The sequence below is a fragment of the Macaca fascicularis genome, chromosome 16 (genome assembly GCF_037993035.2).
Source record: "Macaca fascicularis isolate 582-1 chromosome 16, T2T-MFA8v1.1".
Classification (NCBI taxonomy): Eukaryota; Metazoa; Chordata; class Mammalia; order Primates; family Cercopithecidae; genus Macaca; species Macaca fascicularis.
In genome coordinates this window covers 54641175-54667140 of record NC_088390.1, presented here as the reverse complement: position 1 = coordinate 54667140, position 25966 = coordinate 54641175, and the positions used below count along the sequence as shown (strand labels likewise).

Here is a 25966-nt window from a genome sequence, read left to right as displayed (position 1 = left end):
CATTTCAGTGAAATTGGAATTGTAAAATAATGATTTCCTGAAAACCTTTTAAAGGTACAGATCTGGCATGAAGTGAGGTATGACTGAAGTTCCTAGACAACCATTTGAGATTTTGGCAGTGGAGCCCTCCCAAGAGAAGATTCTACCAGCCAGTTGCATCACATGCAAATATTGGAGGCCGTTGCTCTGGAAAAGCAACTAAAAATAATACCTGGGTGTGGACAAAATAAGTAGGGAGCCACACTTAGCTATGAGCCAGGGTATTGCAAAGGGCCAGTGTTGGTCAAGAGCAGTGGGGTCATCACCTTGATTTAGACGTACTGTCCACTTCTCTAATGCAAACCCACAAAATTATTGACTCTTAGAGTGCCCACAAAGCTTCTGCTGTGATGATAGGACTTTTAGAGCCATGAAGAAGCTAACACTAACTCTTACATTTCAATTTTTCCCTTTTCCCACATAGCTTACACTAAAACTCTTCCCAGCTTGTGGCCTGGAGAACGTGTTTTTCTGGCATAACATTTCGTTTCCAACATTATTCCTGTCCCTCAACCCTGTTCAGTAATATTATTTAAAATGACTAGATAATTCCTTTGAGGGTGCTATCATAGCCCAAATATGTCAATGTCTAAGGTTTTTCACTAGTAAACATTGAACATCTTCAGTTTTAAATTATAAGTTAATTCTATAACTTACTTGAGCCCATTTATGTTTATTCATTGCTGAAGTTCCTCTTAGATCTTGCCTTCTCATAACTTCTCTAAACCCAAGAAGGAACCCACCTAGATCTCCTGGACCCCCTCTTGCCTAATTTAGGTAGACCATCATAGGAGACGAACAGTTATCATCTCATGTTTAAGTTTTCAAGAGATGGTATCAAAACATGCTTTGGTCAACAAGCCCAATCTTATTCCCACAACTTCTGAGTGCTCTTCCTGATTCTAGAGCAAACACACTGATTTAGATAGAGCACCATGTTTCTGAACCTTGAATAATCCTGTTGAGATTGAAACAGGGGTGTATTAATACAGCACAGGTCTTGGAGTTAAACCACACCCGCCCCCGGCCCCCCACCACCCTACAACAGGCTTAGGAAGGTTGCTCAACCTCTCAAGGCTTCTGCTGTTTCTCATCTGTAAAATACCAAAGATTGCCATCCCCATCACTGTTGTGGGAGATCAGCAAGACATAAAGTGCCTGCCAGGATGTTTGGCCAATAGTGGTACCTGATTCAGTCATTCAGTGACTTTCACAGTCACCTTGAGCTTGACTCTCTCAAGAAAAGTAAAGAAATTAAGAAATTAAGAACCTTGATCACAAATATTCTAAGAAACTTATAACTCCTTAGCCATATGTTTCATTTCAAATCCAAGTATGAAAAAAGCTATGTAACTGAACTAAAAAGTGGATCTACTCTATAATTTATTGTATTATAATACATATGTATACATCTCACACACTATGTATTTATACTTTAAGAGAGAAAGACTTTTATAAGACTTTTTACGTCAAGTGAGGGCATCTGTTCATTTGTGTAGAGCACATACTGCTTTGCTGCAGAGTGCAGAGAGAATGACTTTGCTCTTCATACCCTAAAATTGAGTCCACCAGGGATGAAACACAGGCTTGTAGTAGCAAAGGCTTCTGTCCAGCTGAGCAGTAAATCCTGGCTGCCCCTGATGATCACAGGGACTGGCTCCTGGTAATAATTTTGATGTCATTATCCTCTCCTAGAAATGCATGAATGGTTCTGGCCTTTAAAAACAGATTTAAGAGAATGCATTTATCTTGACATTATCAGCCTTTTAAAGATCATGCCGTAGGGCCTGTTGACCTTTCTCGCTTAACGATGAGTTGCAAAACAGTGGGATAACATCAATGGATGAAAGGAAGAAAGAGTGTGTACCCAGAAGCAGCACCCATGGAGAGGAGGAGGTGGGACAGGGATGTTCAGGCTGGCAAAGGAAACTTGCTTTAGTCCTGTGGGAATTGAAGAATCCCCCGTAAATGGAAGCACAGGAGGTACAAATGGGATTCCATTTCTATCTCTGCTCTAAATATGCAGGCTTTGGGTACTGTGATGGTTAATTTTAGGTTTCAACTTGACTGGAATAAGGAATACCTAGAAACTTGGTAAAGTATTATTTTTAGGTGTCTGTGAGGGGGTTTTCCGAGGAGATTAGCATGTGGGTCTGAGTAGAATAGGTGGGGAAGATCTGCCTTCGATATGAGAAGGCACCATTCATCCTTCCGAGTCCAGAAAAGGTGAATGTGTCAACCTATTTGCTCAAACCGGGATACACTCTTCCTCTCTTGTTCTTGGACAAAACCTTCAGGCTCCCAGCCTTTGAGCTCCAGAATTTATACCAGCAACCCCTTTCCCCACCTGAGGCTCTCAGGTCTTTGGTCATGGAATTGGAATTGTCACAAGCTTCCTTAGTTCTGAGGCCTTTGGACTTGGACTGAGCCACACTACTGGCATCCCAGGGTCTCCAGCTTGAGGATGTCATGGGACTTCTAAGCTTTGATAATCACATGAGCCAATGCTTTTAATAAATTTCTTCTCATTTATCCATACATATTTTATTGATTCTGTCTCTCTGGAGAACCCTAATAGAGGTATATATCAAGGCATAAGTCAAGAGAAATAAGATATTTGGCTTATTAAGTGGTTGGCAATGACTTCAACTTTTTTTTTTTTTTTTAGATGGAGTCTCACTCTCGCCCAGGCTGGAGTGCAGTGGCATGATCTCAGCTCACTGCAACCTCCGCCTCCGGGGTTCAAGTGATTCTCATGCCTCAGCCTCCCAAGTTGCTGGGACTACAGGCACGCACCACCATGCCTGGTGAATATTTGTATTTTTAGTAGAGATGGGATTTTGCCTTGTTAGCCAGGCTGGTCTTAAACTCCTGACCTCAAGGGATCCACCCACCTCGGCCTCCCAAAGTGCTGGGATTACAGGTGTGAGCTACCGTGCCTGGCTGTGACTCCAACTCTCCGACAGGTAAAGCACAAACACATTTACTTAACTGTACCCAATCTTGTAAATTTTGACACTTTTAGAATATAGGTAGTGTTCACCAATTCACCACTGTGCAATAGGAATAACATGGGATTCTGTGACTGTTCATGTAAAGGATTCATATAAAGCTCTATCATTTTCTAGTAGAGTTTCTCAAAATTTTTTTTTAAATATCAAGGGTTTCTAACATCTCAAGGATTAAAGACAATAATAAGTAAAGAGTTTTTTACACAGTTCTTTGCTGATGCCATGTGTTTAATTAATGTTAATATCTTCTCCCATTCCCCCGAATTTCCCTTTTGCAATAACTTACTCAATCTTTAAATCAAATGATGGAGAAAACATATAGTTGATAAAAATTAGAAATTGAGAATGTCTGGCTTCCCTGAAATTTTTGAGATATAGTTACCATGACCACATATTTAGGGCAATACAGAATTTTAACAGAGGGACAGAAATTTGAAATTGAAAGCACTCTGAAAAAATACAAGAGCTGCCACGAACACAGTAAACATCTCTAATACACACAAATAAACATCAAATAAGTTAAAAGCACTGGCTTTTCTGCCCTCTCAACCCAACAGAGAGGTCATATCAATGCACAAACTAAAATGTATAATTCTGTGCTTACCCACTACTGCTACAGCCCAGTGAATGGTTTAAATCTTAGACATGGTTAAAAATATAGCTGGTTATGTGATTTTCTATTAAACCTAATATAGTGGGATGAACCACAGTACCTTATAGGAGCCGATAAACTAGTATTTCCAAGGCAATCAAAGGATATCAATATCACTTTATTATTATTATTATTTTCATTTTGCAAAGAACCTTCCTTGAAGAGCAATTCCTTTTATGCATTGGTCTGCTTGATAGCTTTCTGAATAATTGTAATCCATAAGGCTTTGTACCTCTTTTTGCATGCCAGAAACACGCTGACTTAATCTATCTCATGAAACTCAACTCTTAAATAAAGCTTGAAGTAAAATTACAAAGCAGCCTTTTTCTTTTCCTTTAGTTACTGTCTTCATGGTACCTTCCTTTTGGCTGATTGCTCATAAGAAAATGGGCTATGCCTCTGCACAGAAAGGGTTCTTTACACTTCTCTCTGGCAAGGAAAAGTTGGGTTTGGGCCAAGTCAGGCCCCATGAAAAGATAATAAAGTATGACTGGAACCCTTCCTTCTGGATGACAAAGGAGTGGCTGGCTAGAAGCAAACATTTATTGAGCAAATATTGGAAGTCAGGCACTTTGAAAATATCAGTAGTCTAAGAGATCTCAGATTTGCCAGAGAGAAAAATGGGCCAACATGGGATGTCAATGTACTCCAATAAAGCCCATAATAGAGTTAGCATAAGGGTCAATATTGATTCATTATCCTAACAGGGTGACATTTGAGAATGAAAGGGGGCAGTATCAATAATTCTGCAAGGACAACTGACATAAACATTATCCTAATTAGGATCTAAATGTCTTGAAACACAAAGGAAAACCCTAATTGAGGTATACATCGAAGCATTAGTGAAGAGAACTAAGATATTTGGCTTATTAAGTGGTTGGCAATGACTCCAACTCCAACCATGGATTTGGAGGAAGGTGGGCCACTACAGGTTTCAGAAAAATTTTTGCATTGGATCACGAAGGAAAAATAGATGTTGTTAAGTGGAGAATCAGAAGAATGTTTCATACAAAATGAAACAGCAAGGACAAAGATATGGAGTAGTACAATTGGATGCTGTGGCTCATACCAATTTGAACCCAGAGAAAACAATTAGAAGATTTCATTTTTCCCCTTCACACCGAAAAAATACAAAAGACTGACAATGCCAAGTACCGATAAAGATATAGATTAATACTCCATGTATAGATAGAACTAATTTGGAGAACACTGCAGAAGTGTCTAATAAAATTGAAGATGCACATACCTATAATCCAGAAATCAAATTCCTGATATAAACCCACGTGTGTATCCAAGAATACAAAAGAATGTTCATTGAATATTGTTTACCATAGTGAAAAATTAGAAATAACTTAAGTTTTCATGAACTGCAGAATGGAAAAATAAATTGTAGTAAATCCATTTAATAGGGTACTATGCAGCAGTTAAATGAACTAAAACTCAATGGATCTATCAAAATAAATAAGTCTCAACAAACATATTAAGTGGAAAAAGAAAACAACAAGCTACAGAAAGATATGTACTGTAAGATACCATACCAATAAAGATTAACAGCATGGAAATGGTACCACAAACTGTTTAATATATACATTAAAAGGCTTGCATGGCTATTGTAAATAATGCTGCAATGAACATGAGAGTGAAACTATCTCTTCTTGATCAATTATATACAATAGGGTTTGCACTCCTATGAGATTACTCAGCTTTTAAAAAGAAGAAAATCCTGCCATTTGCCACAACATGAATGATCCTAGAGGACATTACGCTAAGTGAAATAAGCCAGATACAAAAATGCAAATACTGTGTGATATCAGGTATATGTGAAATCTAAACTAGTCAAACTCATAGAAGCAGAGTGAAATGGTGGTTGATAATAATTCGGGAAGGGGTAAGTGAGGAGGTATTAGTCCAAAGGCACAAATTTCACTTTATCCACACTTGGAATACACAAGTCCTAGAGATCTACTGTACAGGATAGTGCCTATAGTTAACAGTATTGTATTGTATACTTAAATATTTGTCAAGAGTGTAGCTCTTATGTAAAATGTTCTTATCACACACAAAATACTAGAAATAACGATAAAGAGAGCAGAAAGAAACTTATGGAGGTGATAGGTTTATGGCATAGATTGTGGTGATGGTTTCATGAGTGTGTGTTTATCTCTAAACTCATGAAGTTGTATATATTAAATATGTACAGCCTATGTCAAGCATATCTCAATATAAGTTTTTTAAAGCTTGCATGAGAATGCAAATATAGAGTCTTGGACAGTGGTTTGATCTAGGTAGAAAAGCAAAGAAGAGAATCAGTTAAGATGTACATAGTTGCCTTTAACTGTGACTGCATCTTTTTTTTTTTTTTTTTTTTTTTGAGACGGAGTCTCACTCTGTCGCTCAGGCTGGAGTGCAGTGGCGTGATCTCGGCTCACTGCAACCTCCGCCTCCCGGGTTCACGCCATTCTCCTGCCTCAGCTTCCCGAGTAGCTGGGACTACAGGCGCCCGCCACCACACCAGGCTAATTTTTTTTTTTTTTGTATTTTTAGTAGAGACGGGGTTTCACCATGTTCGCCAGGATGGTCTTGATCTCCTGACCTCATGATCCGCCCGCCTCGGCCTTCCAAAGTGCTGGGATTACAAGCGTGAGCTATCGCGCCCGGTCGCATCTTTATTTCTTAGAAGAGGGAAATGTAACACAAATTGGCAGGCTTTTTAGATCTGATAGAGCTGGGGGATGGTTACATACCAGTCCCCTCTATTTTATGGGGAGATTAGTGGGGATCTGCAGCCAAGCTGTCTGAGTCCAATCCAGTCCAGCTCAACCATTTCACCAGTGCATGACCCCTTGGGAGAATGATTTTACCTCTCCAAGTCTCAACTCCTTACCTATAAAATATGGCTAATAACAGTGCTACAATGGCTAAATGAGTTAGTGTTTGAAAGCTCTGAGAGACTACAGGAATAAATATAAGTGATGGTGAAATAAAAATAAACAATGCAGTGCACAGCTCAATTAGGTAGAGGACAGGAGAGCTGGGATGGGTGATGATAACCTTATTTCAATCTCATTTTTCATGACAAGAAAACTAAGGTTAGGGGAGTAGAATTAACTTTTATTACAAGGTAGAAACAGAGATATCACACTGGGCTCATAACAAAAGAACTATATACCTGGAAGGCTCCTTGGTGATACTACCCATAGGGACAGGAGGCAGAGAAACTCTAGCCAGAAAAGGGTGGGTCTCTGGTGAAGCTCTACCTTCAAGCTGAAAAGCCTGAAACAGCAGCCCAAAGTAAGAAATTCTATCCCTGCTTTTCCACTTGAATATTTCCTTTTCATAAAGCACCCATGGCCCCACCACGCCTCATCCTGTGCCTATAAAGACCCCAGATTCAGCCAGCAGAGAGGAGGAGCAGCTGCATGTCAGAGAGAAGCGGCTTGACTTCAGAGGGATGGCTTGATAGAGTAACTTCAGAGAATAATCTGGCCAGAGATGGCTAGACTTCAAGGGAAGATTATCTACCCTCTCATCCGTCCCCTTTTCAGCTCCCCTTCCCAATGAGAGCCACTTTCATTGGCAATCAAATCTCCTGCATTTACCATTCTTCAATTTGTTTGTGTGACTTCACTTTCTTGGATGCTGTACAAGAGCTCGAGAACCATGAGTGTGGATACAAAAAGCTGTCGCACTGGCCCTTTGCCCTCGCTGGCGGAGGGCAGCTGCCTCACACAAAAAGACAAAAGATTCACTGAGCTGTTAACATTTAAGCCATCCACAGAGGGCAGTGCTAAAAGGGCACTGTAACACATCCTCTGGGGCTTCAGGGGTCGCAGGCACCCCCACCTGGATGCTGCCGCGGGGCCCACATGGAGTTCACCCCTGCTGGTGCAGATGCAGCCTGTCAGTTCCAACACTGATACACTCCAGTTCCTGCCTTGTTCGCTCATGAACTCTCTCCTGCGAGGAGTTGAGGGCAGCGGGCTAAGTAAATGAGGCACCCATGTTGTGAGTCCCATGAAGGGGTCAGGGAAATATCCTGCTTCACTAGCATTTAATGCAGAAGTTGGCAAAACTTTTCCATAGAAAAACAGGCCTTGGGTAGGATTTGGTTCATGGACTCTCAGGCTGTAGTTGGCCAACGCCTTGTCTAGTGGTTCTCAAATATTCCATGCATCAGAATCACCTGGAGAGCTAAACACAGATTGGTGGGCCCCACTCCCAGATTTTCTGATTCTGTAGGGGTAGAGCCTGAGAATTTGCATTTCCAACAAGTTCCCAGAGGATGTCGATGCTGCTGGGCCAAGGACCACATGTGGGGGTGTCCACTGTTTTAATGTAACTTTCTCATTTTATACATGAATAGAATGAGGCCAAATTGGATCAATGAATAGAACTGATCCAATTTTGAAAGTGAGGTCAGACAGCAAGTAAAAGAATTTGGGTTTCACTCAAAATCTTGTTTATTTTAAAATAACATATAAAGTGACAATGGTATCCTGGGTGCTGTGCTAGACTCTGGGTATATAAAGATAAATGTGACATGGCCCTTGCCTTCTAGAGGCTTGCTGTCTAGTGGAAGAAATGAGATAATAGATGATACAGTATGTAAGACTCCTGGGAGCATAGGAAACATTGGGACCCCAGATAATTACCTGGTTTCTTGAAGGAGGGGCCACCTGGAGTATCTTGAAGAATAAACAGTCATCGAACAGGAAAAATAGGCAGGTAAGGGGAGGAAATTCCAGGTAGGGGGAACAGATTGTGTAAGGCATAAGAGAAGCAACATGGCATTATGTTTCACAGTAGGAATTCTGGCTCTGCCACTTACTAGCTGCAAGCCTGGGTCAGTTATTTAACCTGTAAACCTCAGCATCTTCTTCCAAATGTAGGGATAATAAAAGAACTGACCACCTAGGGTTGATGTGTGAATTACATAAGATAATGAATGTATAGTGTTTTGGCCTAGTGCCTGAAACACAATTAGTCCTTAATAAATATGGGCAATTGTTATTAGTGTTGTTATCATAGCCAGTGATGTATCAGAGCATGATACATTCAGTCATTAATGAACTAGAGTATGAGGTGCAGGTGGAGCTACTGAGGCGGGCAAGGCCAGAAAATGAAGGACTCTAGTCCCTGCCTGACTCAGGGAGGGCAATGAGCAGAGAGTGGCAGAAGAGTGGCATGCTAAAGTCTACATTATAAGTGAAGGAGCAGAGAATGATTAAGACAAGTGATGTGGTAACCCAAGAATTGGGAAAAGATCTTGAAGAAAAGATGATGATGTCAATTTTGGAAATCAGTGGGATATCGAAATGGAAATGTCTGGAACTCAAAAGAAAGATCTTGGCTACCCAAATTCGAAATCCCCGGGTTGGCAGTTGAATAGATGGAAGTGAAATATCACCCTGCAATACTATGTAGGGAGAAGAGAGTTCACACCAATGCTTAAAAAGTCAGCATTGAGAAGTAGAAAAGAAGAATCATGAGACATCATCCAAGTAGCTAAGAGAGAATAATTTTAAGAAGGAGTTGCCGTCAACAATATAGAATACTCCAGTGATCAAGCAAGATAAAGATCAGTGAGTAACACCTAGATTTAGAACCAGCAGAGGCAATTTAGACCTCTGCTTTATACTGGGTGGAATGCATTGTGTACATTTCATAAAGAAATAAACACTTGCATGTAAGAAGGTAAAAGGGGATAAGCAGAAATTAAGTCAAAGCGCAATTTTTCTCCCCATAATGAACAAAGTACCCTCCTCCTAAAAACCTCAAGAAGAATAAAAATCTGAAAGCTTTACTCTCACCCTCTCCCCAAGGACATTCCAAGCTCTCTGTGATCCCCAGACAACACTAGCCCAGCCTCACCTACCTCCTTAGACATTTTTATGAAGATTGTCTTAACCATGCAAAGTCTGTATTTTTCCAATACACACCATGACTCCTCTGTGCCTTTGGTCATCCTGCTCCTTCAGTGAAGAATTCCCTTAACTTTTCCTAAAATGAGGAAATAATTCTCTCATACCTTAAAGCTTGATTCTTGCTCCATACCAGACCCTCGTTATCTTGCCCAGCTACTACTATCCTCTGGCCCAACACTCTTTATAGCATTTTTTTTCCACAACCCATGCTTCTTTTATTTACCTCCTCAGTGCCTCAAGGTGAAAAACGACTCCCTCTCTGTTGGTCTGTATTCTATCTAATTGTTCTATTGTATCCAAGTGCCTGATATACAGAAGGCACTCAATAAGCAGTATTGAAAGGATGGAGGAAATAGGTGCCATGCTTAAAATGCATTTCTAAATAATTCAGGACAAGCAAAAGAAAAGTAATCAAGAAGTTATTCACATAAACTAACAACTGAGTGGGATACAGAGAACTGAAGTTTAGAGAGAGGATGTGGGAGTGGGGATGGCTTACAAAGAAGAGGAAAGTAACCAGGTACCTACTAGGCACACTTATCACAAGTAATTTCATCATCACATAAACTTTAAAATAGTGTTATTATTCCCATTTCAAGAATGAGTGCACAGAAGCTTGGAGAGGGTACCGATTTGTTGCCCAAATTGAGCAGCTTGTGTCAGTACACAATTGAATATGATTCTTATAATACTTCAGTGTTCTGATACCATGTTGCTTTTAGGAATTAGAATACACAAGATTGAACTGAATTAAACATTAAAACAAGATGCAAATAGAGACTTGGCATCCATTAACTGATCTAGTAAATGGCATCTGTACTGCTGAGGCAAGAAGAGATACACGTATAAAAAACGGATTTATAAAGGAGAGAAATCAGATCTGTCCCATCTGCTTGCCTCATACAATTGTGATGAGAAGCAAATAAGACAATATATTTTGCAGGCATTGTGCAAAACTGGAACAACTCTATGTATCTAAGAGACAATAAATTGTAGGACTCCTGACTTCCTCCCTGCTCTACACTCTTCAAACATTTCTCTTGCCAATTTTTTGCTTATCCTTTCCTTTTTGCCTTAGCATCAAAATATGATTGCAAGTAAGACTTGGTGTTTCTCTGAGTCCTGTTTTGAATTAATTTAATAACATGGTATATTTCAAGAAATATTTCAATAGTGTCATAGAAATTTTGACTGGGGGTCAGAAGGCCTTTTCCGTCACAAACCAACTATGTGGCCACGTGGAAATAATTTTATTTGTCTTCGCCTCTTTCTTTACCTGTAAAGTGAGAGAATGGAATTAAATCATTTCTAAAATTTTCCCAACTCATGTATTTTATAATTATTTACTCTTCTGAAATTCCTGTGATAAGGGAAATGTAGATTAATTCTCCCCCATCTTGACAATTTGGTTCTTAGGAATCTGAGAGTGTCTTTATTTTCTTATTCTTGATATGATTCCAAGAAAGTAAATACATACTAGACAAATTTCTCTATGAGTATTATTATTATAGCACTGAAATCCAGGATGAGTAACTTTTTCCTCTAAATATTGGATTAAGTTCCTATTCTCACTGTTGACAGCGATTAAAAACATACTTCCATTCCGCACAGCACCTTTTGTCAGCTGGAAGCTGACAGAAAATTTCAGGGGAGAAGTGATCATCTTAAACAGTAGGCCCTGGCTTTAATTCAGGGAATGAAAGTTACATTGATTTTTTTTAAAGTGATCTGAAACCAGCACGAATCTCTATCCAAAGCCCAGACAGATGGATGAACCAATGGGCTCCCTGTGATCATCTCTGTTACCCATATATCAATTGGGTAGAAAATAAATGTGTTTTAAATTACATTCAGTTCCAGATAGACCTAGAAATTAAATCTCTACACATTTGAAAAAAGTTAATACCACTTTAAGCTGCATTAATAGAAATCTAATTTCCTTGTCATGGGAAGTAATTGACTCATTCACTCTATATTTAAGTTAGAGTATTCATTTCTTGTAATCATCTGCTAAGTGTAAAAGTAACACATCAGAGTTTGTCCAAAGAATAATGGGTAGCACAGTAAGAGGGTCTGAAAGTCATGTTCTCTATAAGATGACAGGGGATTGTAATTCAGATAAAAGATGATTTAAGAGAGACCTCATAATGGTCGTCTATTATTCATGTTGAACACAATACATTCTATGTTATTCAGGAGGACACGGCAGATAAACAGGAGGAAGAGATATTTGATTAAATGGTACAGAGAAGATTCCAAAGGATCAAGCAATCCTGCGTTAGAACAGGTCCTCTCAGAAGCTGACACTGACTAGACACACAATGTGTGTAAGGAGAGGTCAAATGGCTATTAGTTGGAGATGATATAGCTAGGAAGTAACAAAGATTCTTTATAGAATTAAGATCCCTTTTTTTCTTCCTCTTTTGTTTTTGGAGTCATTCTCAAGTCACCTTCAAAATCAATAACAGAAAAACCACCATCTCCCCTGGAAGAAAGACATGAGCTTTCATCTTCATCGGTAAACATGGAACTCTGATATCAGGTATCTGTTCTACTTATGAGTGCTCATGTTTGTTTTCCACTAGTGGTATCATTTTTATTACAGGTACTGGGGGCCCTCATATCCTTTTCTATGATAGTAATTTGCTTCCTGTTTTTCCTTGAAAGGTTTCTCTGCATTCTAGAGATGTTGAATGTAGGTCTTCAAATAGAGAATGATTAAAGAAACTTTCATTTCAGACCACCATGGAATGACAGGGATGAGATTACCCTCATGCCTTAAACAATTAGATAATTAGTATAGATACATAAAAAGTGGTTTTCAGACATTAGACAGCTGGCTCTGCAGGACAATGATCCCTGAAAGAAGAGAAACAAACAAGATGATCCTTATAAATGGCCCAGAGCATCATCTGAAAAATATGTTTCCAGGTCAAAGCACAGAGAGGGAGAACCCAAACCAAATCCAGTAGCCTCACCGAGTGGAGGGAACAGAGTTCAGAGTTTGGAGAGACCAAGGCAGCTAGAAATCATGGTGCATGTTACTGAAGAGGAAGGAACTATACCAAGATGGACTGCCAGAAATGTGCAGATGGGGCAGATGGGTCTTTTTGAGTCTTTGGCTGAGGATGAATGTTAGCATGCTTGAGAGAAGACTACCCAAAGCCTGGGGAGAAAACTGAAAAGATGTAATCACAACAATTTCTGAAGGTAATAAAGGGCTGGGAAGAGTTTGTATTCCCAACAGGTAAAGAGGAAATACACAGGTAAATAATACACATAGCATCAGGTAGAACCCATTAAAGGGCATGGTCTTGGTAGAGGGGCTAAATTAGCCTTAGAATGATTTCTGGAACTACCCTAATGAAGCAAAGCTTCCAAGGCTACAAGAGATTCCAAGTAACTTAACTACATACTGGAAGAAAATCCAACACTAGAAAAGGAATATGACAAAATCCAGCAACCCAAAAAGTAAAATTCGCAATATCTACCATCAATTCAAAATGGCAAGTCATACAAAGAAGCAAGAAAAGATAACCTATGCCCAGGAGAAAAATCAATCAATGGAAACAAAAGCAGAAATAACACAAATGATGCAATTAGCAAACAGAAACATTGAGATGGCTATTATCATGATTTCCCACATGTTCAGGAAGTAGACAAAAGTATGAGCATGATGAGAAGATAAATGGAAGCTTTTTACTCCCCAGCTTTATTAAGGTATAATTGACAAATAAAAATTGTATACATTTAAGGCACACAGCATGATGATTTGATACATGTGTACATTGTGAAATAATTACCACAATCAAATTACATGCATTATCTCATGTAATTACCCTTTGTGTGAATGTGTGGTGAGAACACTTAAGATCTACTCCTTTTGTGAAGTATATAATATGATATTAAATACAGTCACCACGCTGTAGATTAGATACTCAGTACTTACTCATCTTATAATGAAAGTCTGTACTCTTTGAAGAACATCTCCCCATTTTCGCTGTATTCTGCTCTTTCCCCTTCTCCAGGCTCTGACAATCACCATATTACCCTCTGCTTCTATGAGTTCCAATTTTTTTTTTATTTCACATATAAGTGAGATCATATAGTACTTGTCTTTCTATGCCTGGCTCATTTCATCTTATGTAATGTCCTCCAGGTTCATTCATGTCATGGCAAGTGACAGGATTTTCTTTTTTACATCCGAATAATATTCCTGTGTGTGTGTGTGTGTATGAGAAAATCACATTTTCTTTATCCATTCATCCATCGATGGACACTTAGCTTGTTTCCATCTCTTGGCTATAATGAATAGTGCTCCAATGAACACGACACTGCAGGCATCTTAGAGATACTGATGTCATTTCCTTTGGGTATATACCCAGAAATGAGACAGCAGGATCATGTAGTAGTTCAATGTTAAAGTTTTTTGAGGAATCTCCATACTGTTTCCATACTGGCTGTACCAATTTACATTTCTATCAACAGTGTATAAGGGTTCACTTTTCTTTCATCTTCACTAACATTTGTTATCTCTTGTCTTTTTCATAATAGCCATCCTAAAAGGTATGAAGTGATGTCTTGTTGTGGTTTTAATTTGCATTTATTTTATGATTAATGATGTTAAATGCCTTTTCATGTACCTGTTAGTCAACTGTATGTCTTTAAAAAAAAAATTATCTCGATAATTTGCACAATTTTAAATTAGGGTTTGTTTGTTTGTTTGTTTGGTTTGGTTGCTATTGAATTGTATAAGTTTCTTATATATTTTAGATATTAACTGTTTATCAGATGTATAATTTGCAAATATTTTCTCCCATTCTATAGTTTGCCTTTTCATCTTGATGTTTTTCTTTGTTGTTCAGAAGCTTTTTTTTTTTTTTTTTTTCTTTTTTTGAGATGGAGTCTCGCTCTGTCGCCCAGGCTGGAGTGCAGTGGCACAATCTTGGCTCATTGAAAGCTCCGCCTCCCGGGTTCACACTGTTCTCCTGCCTCAGCCTCCCAAGTAGCTGGGACTACAGGCGCCTGCCACCATGCCCGGATAATTTTTTGTATTTTTAGTAGAGACGGGTTTTCACCACGTTAGCCAGGACGGTCTCGATCTCCTGACCTCATGATCTGCCCACCTTGGCCTCCCAAAGTGCTGGGATTATAGGCGTGAGCCACTGCGCCTAGCCACTTTTTAGTTTTATGTAGTCCAACTTCTTTATTTTTGTTTGTGTTGCCTGTGCTTTTGGTGTCATATCAAAAAAGTCATTGGCAAGACCAATATCAAGGAGCTTTCCCTTTACGTTTACTTCTAGGAGTATTAGTTTCAAATGTTACATTTAAGTCTTAATCCATTTCAAGGTTTTTGTATGTGTATGATGTAAAACAGGGTCTAATTTCATTATTTTGCATGTGAATATCTATTTTTCCCAACACCATTTATTAAAGAAACTATCTTTTCCCTGTTGTGTATTCTTGACATCCTTATCAAAGATGAGTTGAGTGATGCAAACAGGTTTATTTCTGACCTCTTAGTCTGTTCTATTGGTCTGTTTGTCTGTTTTTATTCTAGTACTATACTGTTTTGATTACCAGAGCTTTGCAATATAGTTTGAAATCAGAAAGTGTGATGCTTCCAGTTTTGTTATTGTAACTCAAGATTGCATTGGATATTCAGAGCTGTTTGTGGTTGCATGTGAAATCTAGGATGTTTTTTCTGTTTCTGTGAAAAAAAATCCACTGGAATTGTGTTGAATCTGTAGATAACTTTTCATAGCATAAACATTTTAACAATGTTAATCCTTCCAATTCATTAACAAAGAACATCATTCTATTTATTTATGTCTTCTTTTATCAGTATCTCATAGTTTGCACTGTATAGATCATTTATCTCCTTAAATTTATTCCTAAGTATTTTATGCTTTTTGGTGCTATTGTAAATTTGTTTGTTTTCTTAATCTCTTTTTTGCATATTTTGTTGCTAATGTACAGAAACAAAATTTTTTGCATGTTGATTTTAAATACTGCAACTTTACTAAATTTATTGGTTCTAACAGGTTTTTTTGGTGGAGTTTTAACATTTCTATAAATAAGATCATGTCATCTGCAGAGAGAGACCATTTAACTTCTTCCTTTCTGATCTGACTCTTTTATTTCTTTTTCCTAATTGCTCTGGCTAGAACTTCCAGTACTATGTTGAATAAAAGTTGTGACAGTGGGCACTCCTATCTTGTTTCTGATCTTAGAGAAAGAGCTTTCAGCTTTTCACTGTTGTGTATAATGTTAGCAGTGGGCTTGTCATATGTGGACTTTATTGTGTTGAGGCACATTTCTTTTATACCTAATTTGTAGAGAATTTCTACTATGAAAAGATGTTGATTTTGTCGAATGCTTTTCCCCCATCTATTGAGATAATCATATGTTTTTCATAATCCATTTTGTTATGTGGTACATCATGTTTACTGACTTCTGTATGTTCAACCATCCTTGCTTTCCAGTGGTAAACCCTACTTGATCAGGGTGTATGATTCTATTAATGTGCTGTTGAATTCAATTTGCTAGTATTTTGTTGAGGATTTTTGCATCTATGTTCAGCAGGGATATTGGCCTGTAATGTTCTGTTCTCCTAGTGCTCTTATCTGGCTTTGATATGAAAGTCATGCTCTCCTTGTAAAATTGGTTTGGAAGAATTCTGTCCTCTTCAACTTTATCAAAGTGTTTGACAAGGACCGGTATTAATTCGTCTTTAAATATTTGGTAGAATTCCCCCATGATCCATCTGCTCCTGGGTTTGTCTTTGATAAGAGGTTTTTGATTACTGGTTTCATCTCTTTTCTCACTATTGGTCTGTTCCGATTTTCTGTTTCTTCATGGTTAGTCTTGATAGGTTGTATGTTTCTGGGAATTGATTTTTTATTTTTATTTAAGACAGAGCCTCCCTCTGTTGCCCATGCTGGGGTACAGTGGCATGCTCATTGCTCACTGCAGTAGCTTCAACCTCCTAGGATTCAAGCAATCTTCCCACCTCAGCTTCTCAAATAGCTGGGACTACGGGTGCATGTCACCATACCTGACTAATTTTTGCATTTTTTGGAGAGATGGGGTTTTGTCATGTTTCCCAAGCTGGTCTCGAACTCCTGAGCTCAAGCCTTCCACCTCCCTCAGCCTCCCAAAGCGCTGCAATTACAGATGTGAGTCACTGCCCCCAGCCTGGGAATTTCTTTAGAGAAATGGAAGCTTTACAAAATATACAAAGGGAGCTTCTAGACATAAAAAATTTAAATATATGAAATGAAAAAAATACACTTCATGAGATTAGTAGCAGATTACATGCTACAGAAGAAAAGATTTTGAACTAGAAGAAACAGCAATAGAAACTATTAAACTTTAAGTGCAAAGATAAATAAAGAAGAAAATTGAACAGAATCTCAACCTGTGAAACATTATCAAGCAATCTAAGATATGTATAACTAGAATCCCAGAAGGAATCGAGGTTGGAAAGTGGGTGACGGTAACAACTGTGAAGAAATCATGGCCAAATCTTTCCAAATTTTATGAAGACCTACAAATTCAAGAAGCTCAATGAACCATAAACAATTGAACATAAATAAAACCATAATAAGATGCATCATAACTAAATAAATGAAAACCAGAACAAAGAAAAAATCTTAGAAGTGGGCAAACTAAAAAGTATATTATATACAGAGATACAAAGAATGCTAGCAAACTTACTTAAAACTATGCAAAACAAAACTAACTGATGCAATATCAAATACAGAAAACCAACTAACCAACCAACCTACTTAGATTTTGTTATCTAGTAAAAACACATGTTATAAATAAAGGTTAAATAAAGCCCATTTCAGGAAAAAAAAATATTAAAAAATTCATTGGCGAGAGCTCTGCAATATTTCAAACAACTATTTAAGGAGGTACTAAAATCATATAGAAAATGATAGTTTTATAGATGGAAATTTGGATCTACACAAGGGAATAAACATAATAAAAGTTAAATATTTGGATAAATAAGATTTTTCTCATTTTTAATTTCTTCAAAAGATAACTTTTGATTTAAAGTGAAAATAACAATTGTAATACAGTTTATAACACGAGTAGGAATAAAATATATGACATTCATACCACAAAGCCAAGAGGAGGGCAATGGAAGTGTACTGTTGTAAGGTTTCCATATACTAATAAGAGAGCTTCAAAATACATAAAAAGAAATTGCTAGAACTGAAAGAAGAAATACGGAAATCCACAAGGATAGTTGGAGATTTCAGCACACCTTATTAAATAATTTACCTAACAATGAAAAAATCAGTTAATGTATGGAAGACTTGAAAAACACTTTCAACCAATGGAACCTAAATGACATTTATTTTAAAACTCCACCAAATAACAGCACTATATGTATTCATTTCAAGTGCACATAGCATGTTTTCCAATTCGATCATACTCTGAGACATAAAACAAGTCTTAAAAAGTTAAGACGTGTGACAATCACAACAGAAATGAACTAGGTATCAGTAATAGGAATATACCTAGGAAAATTTTAAGATATTTGGAACTTAACTAGTGTATTTTAAATAACACATGGGTCAAAAATTACAGAGAAAGAAGAAAATAGTTTGAATTGAATAAAAATTAAATCACACATACTAAGATTTGTGGGATGTTGCTAATGTAGTACCTACAGGGAAATTTGTAGCACTAAATTCTTATATGAAAAAATAATGCATGCAAGGTTTTTAGCTTTCAGCTTAAAAACTAGAACAGAGAAAACTGAACCCAAAATAAAGAAAAAGATATAATAAAGCTTGGAGGAGAAATCAATGAAATGGAAAACAAAGAAAAAAGAAAATCGGTGACACCAACCAAGAACTGTTCTTTTGAGAAATTAATAAAATTGGTAAGCTTCTAGTTAAAAAATTTTTTTAAATAAGAAAATAATATATAAAAGGTACAAATTATCAATAGTACAAAGGGAAGGAAGGAATTTATCACTAAGATTCTACAGACACTAAAAGTATACTAAAGGGATATAACGAGTAATGTTATGCTAATAAATTTAACGACTTATATGAAAAGGACAAATTCCTTGAAAATACTTTCTACTACAGCTTATTGTAGAAGAAATAATCTGGATAGTCATATAACAATTCAAGAAATTGAAGTAGTAGTTATAAATCTTTATAGAAATTATCTAGGCCTAGATGGTTTCACTGATGCCTTCTACCAAATATTTAATCTTCTGGAAAATAGAAGATGATGGAACACTTCACAGTTCATTTCATGAGACCAGACACAGAATCCCCTTGATACTAAAACCAGACAAACACATTATATAGAAAAAAAACTTTTAGACCAATTTACCTCTTGAACACAAGTGCAAAAATCCTTAACAAAGTATTAGCAAATGGAATACAACAATATATGAAAGAATAATATATCATAGTCAAGTGCAGTTTATCCCAGAAATACAAGGTTGGCTCAACATTCACAAACAAATCATTAATTCACCACTTTAACAAACTAAAAATAAAAGACCACACAGCCATTTCCATAGATGCAGCAATTCCTCTCCTAGGTATTTAATCAAGAGAAATGAAAACATATGTTCATACATGGACTTTTCAGATGAATGCTGATACCAGTTTTATTCCAGATAGACAAAATCTAGAAACAGCTCAAATTGTTCATCAATATGTGATTGTGATGTATGTATAGAATAAATCACTATTCAGCAATATAAAGGAATGAACCGCGAATACAGTCAACAATATAACATGGATGAACCTTAAAAGCACCATGCTAAGGGAAAGAAATGCTGCAAAAGATTATATGCATATGTTTCTGTTAATATGAACCTCTAGGAAATGTAAAATTATATTGGTTTCCAGGGATGAAGGGGTCAGAGGAGTTCATCTACTACAGTGGGGCACAAGGGAACATTTTGGGATTATAAAAATATTACATATCCTGCTTTTACAGTACTGTATACACTTGTGAAAACTCATAAAATTGTAAATTTGAAATTACAGAATTTTACTGTAAGTAAATCATATCTCAATAAAATAGATTTTTAAAAGACTACAAGGTTTTTGCAAGTCTTAAATTTTAGACTATAAACTCTCAACATCTCCCTTTTTCATAAGTCTTTTTAAATGAAAGTTCAATTTTAACAAAATTTTCACATAAAATTCATGCAAATTATTTTTAAAGATAGAAAATGTAGAAATGTACAAAAAAGACAGTAACTATCATCCAGAGATAAATACTTATTTTTTGCAGCTTTCCTTCCAGAGTTTTTCTTATACAGTTATGAGAGAATATAAAAAATTTAATCATACTATATATGTGATTTAATATCTTGCTTTTATTACTAAAACTACAAAATTAAAACTTAATATATGTTTATTTTCCTGATATGAAAACCCAGAATATCTAGCCATAAGTATTGCAAAATAACTCTTTCCAACTTAAAAAATTCCAGTTAGAAAATATGTTTTATGGTGAAAAAATATTAGTAAAATAAAAGCCTGAAAAAGTTTCATTTGGTCTTATTTAGATGAAAACAAATGAATTTTCAAGACTTGCTTCTAATCTATACACCAATGGCTCCCTCCAATCTCCCACACCCACCCACACCCACCCACACACACACACACACACACACACAAACCAAACCTTTGTTTTTGGTTTTATTTATTTTGCTGAAGCATCAGAAAGGCAGTTTGCTGAGAGCCCAACTAGGGGAAAAAAAAGTCTTGTTTAGAGTTCACCCTGTCTGCAAAAGGCTTAACTTTGGAGTCAGTCACTTAACATTCTTGGTTTTAGTATATATTTCAGGAAAAGACGTAATAAATCACTCCAAGATACAAATGCCTCTGGGAAGCAGAAGCATTCCACTGGAAAGCAAGACAAAGGGGGCAGTGCTCTGCAGGTACTAATCAGATAGAAAGAAGCAGCTGAGAGCGATTTCTTGCATCTGTTTATCAAGTACATAAATACTTTAAGCACCTACTGTTAGCCAGGCACCGTGCAGGCAGTATAGCGGGTGGAAAGATACAAATTACTCGCCCTCTAGGACTTGACAATCTGTACACAAATTCCTATAATGTGATGTCTATTGTAAAGAGTACAAAGAAAGTTTAAGAATTCAGAATAGAATTTGATCACTTCCAGCTGAAAAACCAAGGAGTCATGAAAGGAGGGACTCTAAAGCTGGCTTGTGTGGAACGAGTCAGATTCCAACAGGCAGGTATAGGAGCCCTCAGGGTGGGATAGAGTAGGAAAATAATCTGAATATGCTGAGAGGCATGACAAAGCTGCTGAGCTGAGAATGCTGAGGACATACCCAGGGAAGAGTTAATTAGTCCAGGTTGACAGCAGTAGCTACATGCTGGGGGAATTGTGACTGATGAGCTTAGAAGTTGAGGCCAAATTGCAGATGGCTTTGGCTACCAGGAGAGAAGTGTAGACATTACCCTACAAGAAATGGGAGGTCACTGAAGGTTTTGATCAAGGATATAATAGGATGCTGTTGTGCTTCGATTAATTTTGTTGTAATGCCTAAAAAATGATTGGAGAAAATAAAAACAAGGTAGGAGTTTATCACAATATTCTGAAAGCCTGAAACCACAATGGTAGCAGAAGGCATACAATAAAATGACATATATACGAATTATTTTGTAGTTAAAAGCTATGAGTTTGAGCAATATTGACTTTAAGTGGCGGGAGTTAGGAAGAATCAAGATCCAGAAGGCTAACAGGAGCAGATGTACTTTCATTCCCATCTCACATATTCACCTATGATTGCGAGAATCTCACTGAATCCAGGTGTGACCACGGGATGCTCAGAATAGTATCGTGGCAGAGTACTCAATGTGAATTCTGCAGCTGGACTGCCTGGGTTTGAGTCCTGATTCTGCTACTTACTAGCTATGTGACCTTGAGTAAGTTACTAAACCTGCACATGCCTCCTCTCGTAAAATCCGGCCAACAATCATAATAATTCCTTTATGTGAAAGTTATGAGAAATAAGTTAAAATTTGCAAAGTGCTTGGAATCATGCCTGGCACAAAGTAAGTGTTTTACAAGTGTTTGTTAAAACAAACAAAACCTCGCTATGTTCACACAGTCCTATATTAATGTGAGTTGCCATAGTGGGTGAAACTTTTGGCATCTCTGCCCATCTCCTAAAGTGTTGTATTTTCTTCATTCTTAATCTTTTGTTTGAAAGCTATATTTTCTCTTTAGTCAATTTCATTCACTCAGTGGATATAAATATCTTTTGTATGTTGGCAGGAGACAAATGTGTATGTCCCCTCAGACTTCTCTTGCCAACAAGATGCCTTCTTTTGAAAGTTTCACAAGTGCATCAAAATTAACATGACTAAAACAGAATACAGTTATGTACTACATATGGACGTTTCAGTCGATGGTGGACTGCATATACAACCATAATCCTATAAGATTATACTGGAATACCATATTTTTTACTGGACCTTTTCTATGTTTACATGTTTAGATACACAAACACTCACCATTATGCCACAATTGTGTACAGTATTCAGGACAGCGATTTAATGTGTAGGTTTGTAACTTAGGAGCAACAGGCTATACCACATAGCCTAGGTGTACAGTAGGCAATGTTGCATAGGTTTGTGTAAGTACACTCTATGGTGTGTTCACATGACAATGAAATAGTCTAGCATATTTCTCAGAACATATCCCCAGTGGTAAGTGACACGTGACTATTTGACTCTCCCCACCCCAAACCTGAATTCAGACAACAGCACCATCATTCATGGAGGTGTTGAAAATCCAAACTTAAGATTCATCCTTCATTGCTTCCCCCCCGCCCCCCGGCATTCAATACATCAGTATGTTCTGGAGACATTATCTCCAAAACATTTCCACAGCACTTCTGTAATTGACATCTAATCAGTTTCTCCAGCTCCACGCTTGCCCTCTTCTAGTCGATTCTCCTCACAACGGCTAAACAGATTGGTCAATAATGTATATCATGCATGCCACTACACTGGTTAACACTCTTCAATCGCTCACTACTGAATAAAGACTTAAGCTTCAATATTCTCACATGGCCTACAAGGCCTCTTCTTCCTAGCTTCTCATTATCTTTTCATGTCCTTCATTTCCTTCCTTGGCTTTCTCTATCATCTACCAACATGCCAAGCTCTCTATCACTTCAAGGACTTCTGAGGTTTGTGCTCCACCTTGTTGCAACTTACTAACCTTGCTGGTTCACCGAACAAATTCTACTTAACCTTCAGGGCTCCCTTCAAATGGCATCTTCCCAGCAAGGCCCCCCAACTCTTATTTCCTTCATAGAATGTGCATACTTTGAAAATATGTATTTATTATAGGCTTGTTTGGTTGATATTTGCCTCATCTCCTAAATTATAAGCTGAGAGGACAAGACCATATTTGTTTTGTTCACTGCTATACACCCAAACCCTGTTTAGTACCTGGGTTGAAATGTATGTTTTGACAAGAAAGAAAAGAAAACAAAAGGGAAGGAAGGAAGGGAGGGAGGGAGGCAGAGAGGGAAAGGAAAGGAAGAAATGAGGGAAGGATGAAGAGAGAGAAGAAAAGAAGGAAAGAAACAAGGCACACAAACCCTGGAAGACAACCTAGGCAATACCATTCAGGACAGACATGGGCAAAGATTTCATGATGAAGACACCAAAAGCAATTGTATCAAAAGCAAAAATTGACAAATGGGTTCTAATTAAAGAACTTCTGCACAGCAAAATAAACTATCAACAGAGTAACCAGACAACCTACAGAATGGGAGAAAAATTTTGCAAACTATACATCTGACAAAGGTCTAATATCCAGCATCTATAGATAACTTAAACAAATTCAAAAGAAAAAAACAACTCCATCAAGAAGTGGGCAAAGGACATGAACACACATTTTCGACAGAAGACATACCTATGGCCAACAAGCCTATAAAAAATAGCTCAACATCATTGATCATTAAAGAAATGCAAATCAAAACCACAGTGATACCATCTCACATGAATCAAAATGGCTATTATGAAAAAGTCAAAATATAACAGATGCTGATGAGGTTGTGGAGCGCCTATACACTGTTGGTGGGAGTGTAAATTAGTTCTACCATTATGGAAGACAGTGTGGCAATTCCACAAAGATCTAAAGAGAGAAATACCATTCAACTCAGTAGCCCCATTACTGAGCATATATCCAAAAGGATATAAATCATTCTACTATAAAGACACATGCATACATATGTTCACTGTAGAACTATTCATGATAGCAAAGACATGGAATCAACCTAAATGCCCATCAGTGATAGACTGGATGAAGAAAATGTGGCACATATACACCATGGAATATTATGCAGCCATAAAAAAGAACAAGATCATGTACTTTGCAAGGACATAAAGGGAGCTACTGGCCATTATCCTTAGCAAACTAACACAGGATCAGAAAATCACATACTTCATATTCTCACTTATAAGTGGGAGCTAAATGATGAAAACACAGGGACACATAGAGGGTAACGATACATACCAGGGCCTTTCAGAGAGTGGAGGGTGGGAGAAGGGAGAGGATCAGAAAAAATAACTAATGGGTACTAGGCTTAATACATGGATGATGAAATAATCTGAACAACAACCCCCCATGACACAAGTTTACCTGTGTAACAAACAAACCTGCATTTGTACCCCTGAACTTAAAGGCTTTTTCTTTTTTTTTTTTTTTTTAAAGACAGGCATTCACCAACCCTGACTAGTAGCCATTGACTTGCTTCTCAGATCTGGCAAGGCATTGAAACAATGGAGTTAAGAAGGATAAACCAGTTTGGTATGAAAAGAGGACTCACTAAGTTTTGGCTCATTATCATTCAAGGCACACATATTTACTCTCTCCTCCATGCATGCTCCCCACATGTAATTACAGAAAAGATATTAGAAAAGAAATGAATACATAACAACTTCAATAAACATGAACAAGTGGTACTTGTAGGACCAGGAATTTTGAGGAGTTTTCAGAAGATATCAAGTGGATAGGATCAGATTTAATAAAATAATAAATAAATAAATAACTAGGACTGAGAATAAACTCCTTGCAGTATAATCGCTTTTCTTCCTAACTTCTCACTGGCTCCTTAGATAAAGGTTAAACCTGCTGACAAAAGTACTGGGAGCAGAAGCAGCTTACATAGGGCAATAACTAGAGTACAACCTATGAAAGCCTTGGCTGCTTTTCTTTCTCCTCGTTTGCATATTAATGCTAAGACTGGATATGGCATTTGCTCCCATATTGAAACCATGTAAAGGGCCTTCCAGTAAAGCAATACAGCGTGTGTGAGTATGTGTGTGTGTGAGAGACAGAGAGAGAGAGTGAGTATGAGTGATGTGTGTGTGTGGTGGCTTCCTACTCTGTGCCTGGGGCCAGAGAGAAGCAGACCAAACCAAGGTAACTTCAGAATCATACAGCTGACACAGAAATGAAAAAATAAGGACAATTCTTTAGAGGACTAAAATGCAACCATACATATCACTTCCTAATGTTTTCCTTACTTTAGAAATAGATTTCACCAACTTGTCTCTTTATCCTCTGCTCCTGTATCTTGAAGGAAGATAGTGCAACCAGCATTGTCTCCTTTTTTCTCATTAAAAGTAGGGGTCTATCATAGGCACAGGTATAACTGCAGAGGAAATCATACCAGCTTCCAATACCAACTGAGCTCTTTGTTTAAAGCAGGAACAAACAGATAAACATAACCAGACATCTGACGGAAATCAACAGCATGAGAGAGAAGAACCAAGATTAACAAAGAGAGGTAACATAAAAAATGAAAGAAAACTTTTAAAAAGTTCAATCAATATACTTGCAAGAATTTAGCAAACTAATATGTCTATAAAATAAGAAAATACTCATAAACAAATAGAAAAATAAAAAGTTTTTGGAAATTAAGATATAATTGTCAAAATTTAAGATGGTAATAGAAGTCCTGTACAAAAGAATGGACATTGTTGAAAGCCAAAGAAGAAATATGGAAGATAAAGAAAGGAAATCTAAAAATTAATATTAAAAGGCAGATAGAAATTGAGTGCAAAGAAATGATATGGAAATTATAAATGGAAAGAAAAAAAAGGCATAAAAACCCATGTGTCACAAAACCTACCCAGAATGAGAGAGTAGGGGTAACAGATGGGAGAAGATAATCAAAGAAATAATAGAAGAAAATTTTTCTAAGAAGTGACTTGAATATTCATTTAGTCGGTAAGATTTAGTGAGCTCTTACTTTTTGCCAGGCATTGTTCTTAGCATTTATAGATCAGGAAACAAAA

At 37.2% G+C, this 25966-nt stretch overlaps 1 protein-coding gene across 1 annotated transcript in view; it reads right to left on the bottom strand.

Moving 5' to 3' along the window:
- Positions 1 to 25966, bottom strand: part of CA10 (carbonic anhydrase 10) — a 544961-nt gene that overhangs the window by 410053 nt on the left and 108942 nt on the right. The gene's annotated exons all lie outside the window — the stretch shown is intronic.